Genomic DNA, 15,447 nt, shown 5'->3' with positions numbered 1-15,447 from the left:
CTCCTTCTGACTCTCAGGCCCAGGCTGCTTCTCAAGGATTCTGCGAGGATCCTGTCTGCCCACTCTATCGTACTGTGCTCTCCCAAGTGCTCTGCACGCAGTAAGCGCTCAGTAAATGCCGCCGATTGATTGACCGGTGGAGCGGGGAAAGGGAGAGGAGAGGGAATGATGGCCGAGTGGAAGGAAACCAGGCCTGGATGTCTAGCGGCCTGGGTACTAATCGTGACTCCACCCCCTGCCTACTGTGTGAACTGGAGAAGTCGCTTTACTTCTCCATGCCTCGGTTTCCTCACTTGTAATCCGGGGATTAATCGATCAATTGTATTTAATCAATCGATCAAGCATCTTCACTGAGTGCCCGCTGTGTGCAACAAAACAATACAGCAGAGTTGGTAAACATGTTCCCTGGCCACGACGAGCTTACGGTCTAGATTAAGTTCCCGTTCTCCTTCCTACTTAGAATGGGAGTCTAGAGCGGGACAGGGACCGTGTACAGTCTGGTTAGTCTGTATCCACCTCAATGCTCAGCACAGTGCTTGTCACTTTGTAAGTCCTTAACAGATATCTCAGTCATTTCCTCGGCCTCCCAGATCAAGTCCTGGGTTCCCCCTCAGCCCCGGAGCTCCTTTTGATAATAATTTGTATTTGTTGGTATTTGTTAAGCGCTTACTACGTGCAGAGCACTGTTCTAAGCACTAGGGTAGATACAGGGTAATCAGGTCGTCCCACGTGGGGCTCACGGTTGATCCCCATTTTCCAGGTGAGGTCACTGAGGCACAGAGAAGTGAAGTGACTGGCCCACAGTCCCACAGCTGACAAGTGGCAGAGCCGGGATTCGAACCCATGACCTCCGACTCCCAGGCCCGGGCTCTTTCCACTGAGCCACGCTGCCGAGAAGAGAGAGAGGCTGACACTTGTCACGGCCTCCCTCCCAGCCTGCTTTCGGTGATCATTTACCCCTTAGTCACCCCAAGGGCCAAGACTTCATTACAGTCTCTCTAGACCGTAAGCTCACCCCGGGCGGCGAACGCGTCTGCTAACTCTGTGGTATCGTACGCTCCCAAGTGCTTAGTACAGTGCTCTGCGCGCAGTAAGTGCTCAATAAATACCACGAACGGCTCCACAGGATCAGTCCTGATCATGGGGCCTTTTCTAGGGAGAAGCTTTTTTTTCTGGATTTGAAATGGCTGATATTTGTAGGTGCCTGTTATCCAGATGATTTTAAAAAACGCGTCCGCGTAGAACCCCGCTCCGTCAACATTTCAGATGGAAACGGAGATCCTGAAAGGTTTGAAAGCCAATCGCCGCCATCCTAGGAGGATGGCAGCGTTTCTTTTTCATCTCCTTCGCCCTTCGGGCACTTGGTATTCGCTCCATCATCAGTTCTGCAGCACTCGTGTCCGTATCTGTAATTTGTTTATTTATATTCTTTCTGTTTCCCCCTCTGGACCGTAAGCTTGTTGCGGGCAGAGAACGTGTCTACCAACTCTGTTTTACCGTTCCCTCCCAAGCGCTTAGTGCAGTGTTCCGCCCACGGTAAGCGCTAAACAAGTACCACTGGTTGATTTTCATTTTTTTTCTGGTATTTTTAAGTGCTTACTATGTGTCAAGCTGTTGTCAGCACTAGGGTAGATACAGGTTAATTAATTAATTCCTTCATTCAGTAGTATTTATTGAGCGCTTACTGTGTGCAGAGCACTGTACTGAGCGCTTGGAATGGACAAATCGGCAACGGATAGGGACGGTCCCCGCCCTTTGACGGGTTTACGGTCTGATCGGGCAGACGGGCAGACGAGAACGATGGCGATAAATAGAGTCAAGGGGAAGAACATCTCGTGAAAACAGTGGCAAATAAATAGAATCAGGGTGATGTACATCTCATTAACAGAATAAATATGGTAATAATAATAATCGGGGGGGACCCGGTCCATAAACCACACGGGGCTCACAGTCAAGTAGGAGGGAGAATGGATATTGAATCCCCGTTTTTCCATCGAGGAAACTGAGGCACAGAGAAGCGAAGTGGCTTGGCTAAGGTCGCACAGCAGGCCAGTGTCAGGACAGGGATTAGAACCCACGGTCTCCGCTCCGAGGCCGCGCCGCTTTTCCGTTTGATTGACTTCATCCTTCCGAAGCAGGTGATTCTGTAACTTCTCTTCTCGAAGGGAGGGTGGAAAACACTCCCGCGAGGCATAAGGCGGTGCTTCTGGGAGATTTTGGCTGAGGAAGAGAATGCCTTTCAACTTTCAGTCTGCTGAGTACCACTTTCCGCTCAGATGGGGATATAGCATTTTCCCAGTCCACCTTGAAGGTAATTAAATTCTCCTTGTAAGACTGTTTGTTTCCTGGAAAGCCCATGATCATCTTAGTAAAGACCTGCCCCGTGCTAAATTAATTTCAATTCAAGGTTACAGGAGCCTCTGCCTTAGTGGTCTTTCTTCCGTAATTTAAAAGCATCTTTGATCCCCTCCTGGGCTGGTACCTTCATTGCTTAGGCTCCATATCCGTCATAAGCCCGGCCAAACTGGAATATGATAACCTCTCTCTACTGCCTCTGGATGTGATCTCAAGACAGGTCCCTGTCAGCGAAGTCGGAATCTCCCAACGGTCGCCTCGGTGAGAAGCGGCGTAGGACCGAAGGTCAGAGGATCCGAGTTCCGATCCCGGCCCTTCCGGAGACCTGCTGAGTGACCTCGGGCAAGTCGCTTCATTTCTCCGGGCCTCCAGATGCGTATGCACGGAGAGCAGCGTGGCCTGATGCCACTAACAGTTACGGTCTCTGTTAAGCGCTTACTCCGTGCCAGGCGCCGTATTAAGCGCCGAGGTGGGTAAAAGGGCTTGGGGGTCGGAGTTCGTGGGTTTGAATCCCGGCTCCGCCGCTTGCCAGCTGTGTGACTTCTCTGCGCCTCAGTGACCTCGTCTGTAAAAGGGGGATCAAAACCGTGAGCCCCACGTGGGACAACCTGATCGCCTTGTACCCCCCCGGCGCTTAGAATAATGCTTGGCGCATAGTAAGCCCTTAACGAACACCCCCATTTATTTATTTAAAAGCAGCTTGGCTCAGAGGAAAGAGCCCGGCCTTGGGAGTCAGAGGTCATGGGTTCGAATCCCGGCTCTGCCCCCCGTCAGCTGGGTGACCGTGGGCGAGTCACTTCACTCCTCTGGGCCTCAGTGACCTCATCTGGAAAATGGGGATTAACCGCGAGCCTCGCGTGGGACGACCCGATGACCCTGGATCTCCCCCGGCGCTTAGAACGGCGCTCTGCACGTAGTGAGCGCTTAACAAGTACCGACATTATTATTAAAAGCAAATCCTTCTGAGTCCCAGGTTCAAGCTCTGTCCACCGTGCCGTGCTGCGTCTCTAAGTGAATAGAGTCCGAAGGACCTGGGCTCTAATCCTGGCTCCACCACAGTGTCTGCCGCGTGGACTTGGGTAGGTCACTTGACTTCTCTGGGCCTCAGTTACCTCAACTGTAAAACGGGAATGAAGACCGTGAGCCCCACGTGGGACAGGGATGGTGCCCCGCCCGATTAGCTTGTATCCGCCCCAGCGCTTAGAACGGCGTTCGACAAAGGGAGCGCTTAACAAATGCCATCGTTAGTATTATATCCGCATGCTCTGTCTTGCCGTTCCCCGTAGTTCTCATCTCCTCCCCCTTTCTCGGGCGATAAGGCAGATTCTAAATCTTCCGACTTTAGACTGGGAACTCATTCTGGGCAAGGCACGTTTCTCCAGATCCGTTTTTATCACGCTCTCCCCAAGAGCTTAGCCCAGGGCACCGAACGCCGCAAGCGCTCAGTAAATACCACCGATCGATCGATTGCCTTCCAACAGGTGAAAATGGCTACTCCGGGCCGGGCCCTCCCTGAGGATCTGAGCCCGGTTTGGGGGATCCTGGTCTCGCCACAGCAGGCAGGCTGTGGCCGAGGCGTGCTGGGGTGGTGAATGCTAACTGTGGTATTTGCTAAGCGCCTGCTCTGTGCCGGGCTCTGTACTGAGCGCTGAGGTGGACACGGGTGAATCCTCCCCTTGGACCGAACGGCAGCCTTTTTCTCCGGGCCTTTCGAGTGACGATTGTCCTGCCCTTCCTCCCTCTCTTTCCAACTCGACGTCTCTATGTCCAAACCTCCACTAGACGCGTTCTCGACGTGAGAACGTATTAAGGACCGAAGAGCAGCCCACGACTTCCCTTGTCCACGGGAAGGAGAGACGAAGTCTGGGGAGAGCGGGATGAAGACGGCATAGGAGGGAGGGAGAAGGAGAGCGGCTTCAAACCAACTCCCCGGAAGAGGTCCGAGGAGCTAATCGGATTACGGAATAGGGGCTCGGTCTCGCTCACTGACCTTCTTCACTTCATCAGGGGTCAACTTGAGACGTGTGTTCCAACGCGTGCTTTCATCCCATGCCTCGGTTAGAAGCCCCTCCGAGGAACTCCTCGTCGCGTCTCTTCTCAAGGCCGGTGGGCTCTGTCTCCATTCATTCATTCGATCGTATCTACTGAGCGCTTACTGGGTGCAGAGCACTGTACTAAGCGCTCGGAATGGACAGATCGGTAACAGATAGAGACGGTCCCTGCCCTCTGACGGGTTTACGTCGGGAAGCGGCGTGACTTACCGGGTAGAGCCCGGGCCTGGGAGTCAGGGGAGCTGGGTTCCGCTCTCGGCTCCATCTCTCTGCCGTGTCACCTCGGGCCGGTCCTTTCACTTCTCTGGGCCTCGGTTAGCTCCGCCGTAAAATGGGATTAAGGCTGTGAGCCCCACAGCCCAAGCTGACTAGCTTGTATCTTGCTCAGTGCGGTGCCTTGTATATAGTAAGCGTTTAATAAATACCGGGAAGAAAGGGCTGAGTCCAGAAAGAACTCCGCTCACGTTAAATGCTCAACGTAACCGTGATTTTTTTACGGTGTTTGTTAATTGCTGACTCCGGGTCGAATACCTAGAACGGTGTTTGACACAGAGTGAGTGCTTAACAAATACTACTGTAACCGAATTCAGTGTTCAGAGTGCTGGGGTAGGTTCTTTAATTAGGTTGGACCCAGTGCCTCTCCCACGCGGGGCTCACAATCTAAGTAGGAAAGAGAACGGGAGAACTGAGGCACAGAGCATTTCATGTCTTGCCTAAGGTCGCCCAGCAAGTAGTTGGCAGAGGCGGAATTAGAACCCAGGTCCTCTGCCTCCCAGGCCCGGGCTCTTTCCACTAGGCCATGCTGCTTCACATTATCGATCATTCGGGAGGGCTTACTATGTGCAGAGCTAATAATAATAATGTTGGTATTCGTTAAGCGCTCACTATGTGCAGAGCGCCGTTCTAAGCGCCGGGGGAGATACAGGGTCATGGGGTCGGCCCGCGTGAGGCTCGCCGTTTAATCCCCATTTTCCAGATGAGGTCACCGAGGCCCAGAGCAGCGAAGCGACTCGCCCACGGTCCCACGGCTGACAAACGGCAGAGCCGGGAGTGGGACCCGTGACCTCTGACTCCGAAGCCCGGGGCTCTTTCCGCTGAGCCGCGCTGCTTCCCGTACAGAGCTCTGTACTGAGTGCTTGGGAGGGTTCGGCACGACAGAGCGGCGGTCCCATTCCCTACCCGCGACGAGCGTTTATGGAACGCTTACTCTTTCCCGACACCGCGTTGCACGTGGGGCGGACCCGTCGGAGATCCCACGTGTCGGTAGCGCGCAGGAGGGTTCTTCTCCACGGAACGGTCTCCCCGGTGTTTCTCCTCCTTGAACGGAAGCCAACGCCGTCGGCTCTGCCATTTCCAAGCTCAGCCGGCATCGAAGTGCGGCAAAACATTTTCAGCTCAGATGGCGAAGGCCGATGAGAAAATCGGAGCGGCCGTTCTCGGCCCACGGTCCTCACCGCCCGAATCCCCGCGGCGCGGTCGTCGGCGCGCACGGGCTCTCCCCTTGCTTCCGGGTACGGCTCGGGGTGGGGAGCGGTCTTCCCCGGGGGGACGCCGGGCTCCGGACGGAAACCCGTGGCCATCCCGCCTACCGTCCCCGTTCCCTTCGACCCCCGGCGGGTGTTCGGGGCTGCGGCTGCTGTCCGTTTGATAATCACGATATTTGTCAAGCGCCTTCCTGCGTCCCGGGCGCCGCGCTGAGCGCCGGGGTGGACCCAAGCAAAGCCGGTGGGACACGGTCCCTGTCCCACCCGGGGTTCGAGTCCCAGTCCTCGTTTTAAAGACGGGGCGCGGAAAAGCGAAGTGATAATAATAACAACGTCGGGATTTGTTAAGCGCTCACTACGTGCCGAGCACCGTTCTAAGCGCCGGGGGAGAGACGGGGGAATCGGGTTGTCCCGCGTGGGGCTCGCGGTCTTAATCCCCGTTTTCCAGATGAGGGGACCGAGGCCCAGAGAAGTGAAGCGACTCGCCCACAGTCGCCAAGCGGCCGAGCCGGGAGTCGAACCCGTGACCTCTGACTCCGAAGCCCGGGCTCTTCCCGCTGAGCCACGCTGCTTCCTGTACTGCAGTGATCAGTACAGTGTGTGACGCAGAGTAAGCGCTTATCCAACAACGTGAAAAAGTAAGACGAAGGCTCGCTGCTTAGCGAGCCCGATCCCCGCCCTGTGGACCTCTTCCTTGCGTCGAACGAGATTTAATTTTTGCAGTGAAGAAAACAAGCCTGGGAATAAGAAGTTCTGCATTCTAGTCCTGGCTCCGCCCTTTGCCGGCCGTGTGACCTTGGCGAAGTCACTTCGTTTCTCAGTGCCCTCATTGGTGTAGCTGTGGATGGAGCCCGGGCTTGGGAGGCAGAGGTCATGGGTTCGAATCCCGGCTCCGCCACTCGTCAGCTGTGGGACTGTGGGCGAGTCGCTTCACTTCCCTGGGCCTCAGCGACCTCATCTGCACAATGGGGATTAACCGGGAGCCTCACGTGGGACGACCCGATGACCCTGTATCTCCCCCAGCGCTTAGAACAGTGCTCTGCACATAGTAAGCGCTTAACGGATACCAACGTTTTTTTTTTTTTCCGGGCCTCGGCTACCTCGTCTGTAAAATGGGGATTGCGGCCGTGAGCCCCGGGTGGGGCAGCGGCTGTGTCCGGCCGGATTTGCTCGGATCCACCCAAGTGCTTAGTACGGTGCCCGGGCACATGGTGAGCGCTTAATAAATACCACAGTTATTTTTAATTATTACTTGTAAAATGGGGGTTTAATGCTTCTTCTCCCTCCCGCTTAGCACAGCGCCTGGCACGTAGTATAAGCGCTGAATAAATACCACAATTATTTTTAATTGTTATTTGTAAAATGGGGATTTAATGCTTCTTCTCCCTCCCACTCAGACAGGTGGGACAGGGACCGTGTCCAATCTGATTATCTCGTACCAGACCCCAGTGCTTGGCACGGCGTAAGCGCTCGATGACTAGCATCGTTAGGGGAAGCGGCGCGGCTCAGTGGAAAGAGCCCGGACTTCGGAGTCAGAGGTCACGGGTTCGACTCCCGGCTCCGCCACCCGTCAGCTGGGTGACTGTGGGCGAGTCGCTTCACTTCCTCTGTGCCTCAGTTACCTCGTCTGTAAAACGGGGATTAACTGGGAGCCCCAGGTGGGACGACCCGATCAGCCTGTATCTCCCCCGGCGCTTAGAACGGTGCTCCGCACATAGTAAGCGCTTAACAGATACCGATATTATTATTATTATTATTACTACGGAAACTAAGGTGAGGGGGATCCTTTGGGGTTTCGTAAGCCTGATTTGGCTCCAGCAAGGGCTACTGAGGGAATGTAATGTTGGTATTTGTTAAGCGCTTACTACGTGCAGAGCACTGTTCTAAGCGTCGGGGTAGGCACAGGGGAATCAGGTCGTCCCACCTGGGGCTCCCAGTCTTCACCCCCATTTTCCAGATGAGGGAACTGAGGCCCAGAGAAGAGAAGTGACTCGCCCAGAGTCACACAGCTGACAAGGGGCAGAGCCGGGATTCGAACCCATGACCTCTGACTCCAAAGCCCGTGCTCTTTCCACCGAGTCAATCTCATATCTAAGACTACCTTAAATCCTTACCCGGCTTGGTAAAAATCTCCTGAATCAGCTCGACATCGATGACCCCCTTCGGTTCTCATAAAATCGACGGATAAGGTGCTAGTGAGCTAGGGAAGGGCGGGTCTCGTCGTTCCCAGACAAGGAAACTGAGGCACCGAGCGGTTAACCCGAACAGATCGCACAGCGGGCCAGTGGTAGAGTTGAGGCTGGAACCTAAATCTCTTCATTGTAGGTACTTTCCGTTTCACCGCACGGCCTTTTCTCCCTCCCCCCGCCCCGCTCTCACCTTATTTTGCCAAGGAGACGTCCGTCCCCTTGATTCTATTCATTGCCACCGTTCCCGTCCGTCCGTCTCCCCCGATTAGACCGTGAGCCCGTCAGTGGGCGGGGATTGCCTCTATCTGTTGCCGAGTTGTCCATTCCAAGCGCTTAGTACAGTGTCCCGCACAGAGTAAGCGCTCAGTGAATACCGTCGAATCAACGATCTTTAATGCCCCCTTAAATGGTATAATTAGGACAAGCGGTCGGAGACCCGGTCCGGCGAGATTGAGGAATCGCGTCTGCCAACTCGGTCGGCCTCTCCCAAGTGTTCAGTTCAGTGCTCTGCGCGCAGTAAATGCTCACTCAGTGCCACTGAGGGATCGATTAATTGATTCATGCATTCGATAGTATTTATTGAGCGCTTACTCTGGGCAGAGCACTGTACTAAGCGCTTGGAACGGACGAATCGGCAACAGACAGAGACGGTCCCCGCCCTCTGACGGGCTCACGGTCTAGTCGGGGGGAGACGGGCGGACGGGCGGCAATAAATAGAGTCGAGGGGAAGAACGTCTCGTAAAAACGATGGCAAATAAATAGAATCAGGGCGATGTGCATCTCATTAAACAAGATAAATAGGGTGATACAGTCGAGCGGACGAGTACGGTGCCGAGGGGGTGGGACGGGAGAGGGGGAGGAGGAGAGGGAGAGGGGGGGGGAGAGAATCGATTATAGGTGCGGTAGGAAATCCTCTCTCTGAAAAAACCCAGGATACAACATCCCAAAGCGCAGGATCCTTGTAAAGCCAATCCGGGAAAAATGGAAGCGGCCCAATTTTCCCGTCGGAGGGAACTTGGCGAGCAGATTGTTCATTCGGCAGGAGCTAAAAGTAGAATCCTAAGAGTCTGCAAGACCTTCTGACTAGAAGGTCGGGAACTAAGAGCTCCACCTCGTATCTTTCCCTTACCCCCTCTGGGGGCACGGGCCAGGAGTGGGAATAAGTAGCCTCTTTAAAAATGGTATTTGTTAAGCGCTCTCTACGTGCCAGGCACCGTACGAAGCGCCGGGGTCGATGCAAGCTGATCAGGTCGGACACCGTCCGTGTCCTCCGTGGGGCTCACAAGGCTTCGTTCCCATCGCCGTTGTTCTTGTCCGCCTGTCTCCCCCGATTGATGATAATAATAATAATGTCGGCATTTGTTAAGCGCTCACTAGGTGCAGAGCACCGTTCTGGGCGCTGGGGGAGACACGGGAGAATCAGGTTGTCCCACGTGGGGCTCACGGTCTTCGTCCCCATTTTCCAGATGAGGTCACGGAGGCCCAGAGAAGTGAAGCGACTCGCCCACGGTCACACGGCTGACAAGCGGCGGAGCCGGGATTCGAAGCCGTGACCTCCGACTCCCAAGCCCGTCCTCTTTCCACCGAGCCACGCCGCTTCTCTACGGTCTCTACAGCCTCTGATTAGACCGTAAGCCCGTCAGAGGGCGGGGACCGTCTCCATCCGTTGGCGACGCGTACATTCCAAGCGCTTCGTGCAGTGCTCTGCACGTAGCAAGCGCTCAATAAATACTGTCGAATGAGTCAATTTAACAGAGGAGGTAACTGAAGCCCACAGGAGTGAAGTGACTCGTCCAAGGTCTCACAGTCGCCAAGAGGGGGAGCTGGGATTAGAACCCACGTCCTGCTGACTCCCGGGCCCGTCTCCCATCTCCTGGACGCCCCTGCTTCTCAAATGGCCCCGTGGGGTTGAGGTCCTGGACCACAATAGAAAGGGCTCGGGGGCAGAGGGGAGGATGAAAAACCCAAGCCCGCTCAAAATCCCCTTTAGAATGAAAGCTCCTCGAGGCCAGGAACTGTCCCCCCCCTCTCCGCTTTGTACTTTTCCAAGTGTTTAGCGCAGTGTGTTGCACCCGATGAGCACTCAGTGAGTAGTAAGAAGTAAGAACCTCCTATGATCTTACGGGATGGTCCCAGAAATCGGTCGGGGGGGAGGAAAGGGGGTTGCTTAATAATAATGTCGGCATCTGTTGAGCGTTTACTACGTGCAGAGCACCGTTCTAAGCGCCGGGGGAGATCCGGGGTCATCGGGTCGTCCCACGCGAGGCTCCCGGTTAATCCCCATTTGACAGGCGAGGTCACCGAGGCCCAGAGAAGTGAAGCGACTCGCCCACGGTCCCACGGCTGACGGGTGGCGGGGCCGGGATTCGAACCCGTGACCTCTGACTCCCAAGCCCGGGCTCTTTCCACTACGCCACGCTGCTTCTCCTTGAGTCCCAGCCCCGGCCAGGTAGATAATAACAACGCTGGTATCTGTTAAGCGCTTACTAAGTGCAGAGCACCGTTCTAAGCGTTGGAGGAGATAACAGGGTCATCGGGTTGTCCCGCGTGAGGCTCACACAACCCCCATTTTCCAGATGAGGGAACTGAGGCACCGAGAAGTGAAGCGACTCGCCCACAGTCACACAGCTGGCAGGCGGCGGAGCCGGCATTCGAACCCGTGACCCCTGACTCCCAAGCCCGGGCTCTTTCCACCGAGCCACGCGCCGACGGGAGCCTCACCTTGCGGGAGAGAAGCAGCCGGGCCTAAGGGAACCAGCGTGGGACCGGAGGTCAGGAGACCTGGGTCCCCGTCGGGCCCCGCCACCCGTCCCCTGCGTCACCCCGGGTAAGTCCCTGGACTTCTCGGCACCTCAGTTTCCTCATCCGTGAAATGGGATTCGGTCCCCCCCCCCCCCCCCCAGACCGTGAGAAGCGGCGTGGCTCGGTGGAGAGAGCCCGGGCTTGGGAGTCAGAGGTCACGGGTTCGACTCCCGGCTCCGCCGCTCAATGTCGGTATCTGTTAAGCGCTTACTACGTGCCGGGCGCCGTCCTAAGCGCCGGGGTAGACACGGGGCAATCGGGTTGTCCCACGCGGGGCTCGCGGTCTTCATCCCCATTTTCCGGATGAGGTGACTTGAGGCACCGAGAAGTCAAGTGACTCGCCCACAGTCACGCAGCCGCCAAGTGGCCGAGCCCGGGATTCGAACCCGTGACCTCTGAGTCCCACTTGTCGGCTGTGGGACCGTGGGCAGGTCACTTCACTTCTCCGGGCCTCAGCGACCTCATCCGGAAAATGGGGATGAAGACTGGGAGCCCCACGTGGGACCGCCTGAGGACCCTGCCTCTCCCCCAGCGCTTAGAACGGTGCTCGGCCCATAGGAAGCGCTTAACAGATACCAGCACTGGCAAGTCACTCCACTTCTCTGTGCCTCAGCGACATCATCTGGAAAATGGGGATGAAGTCTGGGAGCCCCACGTGGGACAACCCGATCACCTCGTATCCCCCCAGCGCTGAGAACGGCGCTTTGCGCGTAGTCAGCGCTTAACAAATACCGCCATTATTATTATTATTATTATTAATGTTATTATTCGTGGCTCAGTGGAAAGAGCCCGGGCTTGGAAGTCAGAGGTCACGGGTTCGAATCCCGGCCCCGCCACCCGTCAGCTCGGTGACCGTGGGCAGGTCACTTCACTTCTCCGTGCCTCAGTTCCCTCATCTGTAAAATGGGGATGAAGACTGCGAGCCTCACGTGGGACAAACTGATCACCCGGGACATCCCAGCGGTTAGAACGGTGCTCTGCCCGCAGTAAGCGCTTAACGAGTACCACCATTAAATGAATTCACTTCTCCGGGCCTCAGTTCCCTCATCCGTAAAGTGGGGATGAAGACTGTGAGGCTCACGTGGGACAACCTCATCCATCCATCCATCCATCCATCCATCCATCCATCCATCCATCCATCCATCCATCCATCCATCCATCCATCCATCCGTGTCTATTGAGCGCTTACTATGTGCAGAGCACCGTACTGAGCGCTTGGAATGGCCAGATGGGTAACAGCGAGCGACGGTCCCCGCCCGCTGACGGGCTCACGGTCTAATCGGGGGAGCCGGACGGACGAGAACGACGGCAGTGAACGGATGACCCCCCCCGTATCTCCCCCAGCGCTTAGAACAGTGCCCTGCACCTAGTAAGCGCTTCACGACGGGATGGATGGATGGATGGATGGATGGACGAACGAGTCCCGCAACGGTGAGGACGACGGGGACGGGCGGGCGGGGGCGGGTGGCGCTCTGCCCCCAGCGGCCGGAGCCGGGATCGCAGGCGAGCCGAGGAGCCGAGGAGCCGAGGAGCCGAAGAGCCGAGGAGCCGAGGAGCCGAAGAGCCGAGGAGCCGAGGAGCCGAACGGCCGCCCTCCCTCCCTCCGTCCCTCCCTCCCGGCCGGTCCCCCGCGGCCGGGGGATGGATGGAGCCGGGCGGGCGGGCGGGCGGGCGAGCGGCCGCCAAGGGCTGTCACTCCTCCCTGCGGCTGCGGGTGCCATCCGTCCGACTCCCCGAGGGCTGACGAGGTGCGAAGCACCGCGCTAAGCGCTTCATTCCGCGGCCGCCCCTCCCGCCCGCCGGTGAGTCACCGGAGCGTGTGCGGAGCGGCCCCGCCGCTGCCTACTTACCGATGCTCCTTCGGACGCGGGCGAGAAGCCCCCCGGAGAGGGCCGGACTATCGCTCCGGCTGCGGAAATCCGGGACGCGTCGAGACGCCTCCCCCATCTCTGCTGCTCTCCCGGGTGGTCCGGCCCCCTCCCTGGCTAGCCCGCGGCTCCCCTCGCCAGCCCCGGACAGGTGAGTTGCCCCCCCCCCCCGGGGACTTTTCAGAATCGCGGCAGCCAGGGAGCGCTCATTATCTAGCGGCCACTGTACCGAGCGCTCTGTCGGAGCCTGTCGCCTGTCTGCAAAGTGATGCACAGGCAGGCAACTTTTATTTCGGGGTGGGGGTTGCATCGCAAAGCCAGCGGAAAGGGGCGATTTAGTAGCCCGTCGTTAGTTTCCCCCAACGCTTGTGGGGAGTGGGACGGGGGGCGGGGGGGATTTGGCTTGCAAAATTGCCTCCCTCGGGGAGTCGGGGCGAGTAGAAGTGTGTGAGATTTAAAGTAGGAGTGCGTGTGACCGGGGGCGGGAGGTCTTTGAGGAAGAATAGAATGAGAAAGGAGACCCTTTTCTTTTCAGGCACTTAATATACGTAGGTTGGGTGGCGATCTTGCCTCTCGTTCAGCCGTCGTTGAGGGTGTTTAAGGTTTAAAGGCCGGTAGGGAACGGGGAGCGGCGCAATTCTTTGTGGGTTTTTGGTTTGTTTGGGGGGGAGAGGGTCCGTGCTGTCTCGGGTGGGAGCCACACGCTGATTGGGAGTCGAAAGCATCCTTCTGGACCGGTCGATTCTCATCCCCATTCCCCCCCGGCCGGGCCCCGGGAACTTCCGCGGCGGCGGCAACGGACCCGGTTTGTTTTCGCAAGTCACACGGAGGGCGAAAGGACATCCTTTTTAGACATTAGGTGCGTGCGCGGCTTCATGCGGTTTGCCAAGAGACGTTTCGGAGTCCCGGAGCCGGGCTCGCCGTGCTTCCCCCGGCCGTTTCCTTAGAGATGTAGCGCCGGCACATATGGCTCTTGCCTCTGTCGCGCGCTTTTCGGCGCAACCAACTCACACGCGCCACTCGAATGAACGCTGGCATCGTAGGAGAGTCTCCGCTCTTTGGCGACCGTGGTGCCGACGTGGGAAATGACCCGTCGGTTCGGCGTTTCTAGGTTCCCAACCTGTCACTCTTGCCACTTTCCAGAACACCAGGCCGTCCCGGTCGCCCGATAACCTGCCATCCTCCTCTAAGGGCTCAAATCATCCTGTCGATGGTTAGGGTTGGGGGGAGGAGAGGGAGGGAGGGAGGGAGGAAAAAAGAGCCAGTTTAGCCAACTTCGGAACACAATTTGCCGCGCAGAGTCAACGCGGAGCCTTCCTCTTGAGGAATCTGCCCTCCGGTGAGATAGGTTTGGTGGAGAGCGACGTAGACCTCTAGGTCCAACAGGGTTTCTAGGTGGTATTGAGGCATAATAAAGAGGACCCGCTTCTCCCCCGCTCCTCCATGGAGTTGGTTGCCCGTGGAATCGTTCCATCCCGATTCCACTCCTTCTTACTGTCGTATAAAACGAGCGGTGAAGCCTGGCCGGTGCATTTTAGTTACGATCGTTCCGAGAAGGAAGGGTCGCTTCGTTCCGGGGGGCTGCGGGACCGGCTGTGATCGTGACCGTGTGATTCTGAAACACTTCCTCTCTGCACGAGGAAGACCGTGTTTATTCTCGCAAGTGCGGAAAACCGTTGAAGCGTTTCTGAGAAATAGAAGTAAACCTGTGTCCTCGGAAGCGAGCGCTTTAGATCCGGAGTGAGGACAGAATGCTGAAAGCTACAGAAGCAACTCAGTTTTAAGAACAAAAGTCCGCCTTCGACCCTCTGTGAATGTCAGCACGCTCCCTCTCTCTTCTAAGAAGTGGTTTAGAAAAGATTTCCAGTATCTCCTGCTCTGCCAGGTCTTTAAGAGGAGAAAGTTTAGCAGCTGAACAACCTGAGAAGTTTGGATACCTGAGAGGGAAATGACAACACTTGAAGTCAGAACAAAACAAACAAAACGGAAAAAAATAAAACATTACCAGATGAAAACCAAAAACAAACGAACAGACAATCATTACCGAGTGAGAATCAGAAACAAACAAATGGAAAATCATTACCGCGTGAGCTTCAGAAACCAAGCCTGGTGTCCAGTGTTCAGCCGCCGCGGACCGACTGAATCTAATCTGACGGGGGCTGTGAGGGAGTTGAGTGGGACTGGGGAATCCGTTTCGCAGCACTTCCTCAAATCCGAGTTAACCTGGCAAATTTGGTGGTTCTAGTTCTGAGCGGAAAGCAATGTGGCCTGGTAGAAAGAGCTTGGTCCTGAGAGCCGGAGGACCTGGGTTCTAGTCCCGGCTCCATCGCTTTGAGGCTCGTGACCTTGTGCAAGCCACTTCACTTCTCCGGACCTCGCTTTCCCCGTTAGTAAAATGGGGATTCAGTGCTCGTTCCCCCTCCTTAGACTGCGAGCCCTTAATGGGACAGGCACTGCATCCAATCTGCATATACAAAAATAAATCATATATACTAACGTCTTTCTCCTCCGCTAGACTGTAAGCGCATCGTGGGAAGGGAATGTTTCTATCGATTCTGTTGTACGATGCTCTCCCAAGCACGTAGTACGGTGCTCTGCACACAGTAGGTGCTCAGAAAATGCCATCCGTTGACGGTAGCTGCCCCAGTGCTCGGTACGGTGCCTGTCACATAGTAAGCGCTTAATAGATACCTCTATT

General features: G+C 56.3%; 1 protein-coding gene across 2 annotated transcripts in view; it reads left to right on the top strand.

Annotated features, from left to right (window-relative positions):
- WSCD1 (WSC domain containing 1) overlaps window positions 1–15,447 on the top strand; it is an 81,363-nt gene that overhangs the window by 11,731 nt on the left and 54,185 nt on the right. Inside the window, exon 1 of one of the 2 annotated variants that reach the window (XM_029082011.2) lies at window positions 12,554–12,900. The exons of the other annotated variant lie outside the window; for it this stretch is intronic. The gene's annotated coding sequence lies outside the window, so the exon portion shown is untranslated. Of the gene's footprint in view, window positions 1–12,553; window positions 12,901–15,447 lie in introns of those variants that run through there. 2 annotated transcript variants of the gene reach the window in all.

Source organism: Ornithorhynchus anatinus, chromosome 17 (assembly GCF_004115215.2).
Source record: "Ornithorhynchus anatinus isolate Pmale09 chromosome 17, mOrnAna1.pri.v4, whole genome shotgun sequence".
In the NCBI taxonomy this organism is placed as follows: domain Eukaryota; kingdom Metazoa; phylum Chordata; class Mammalia; order Monotremata; family Ornithorhynchidae; genus Ornithorhynchus; species Ornithorhynchus anatinus.
The sequence above is the reverse complement of the archived record's forward strand: the minus strand, read 5'-3'. Positions and strand labels throughout refer to the sequence as shown.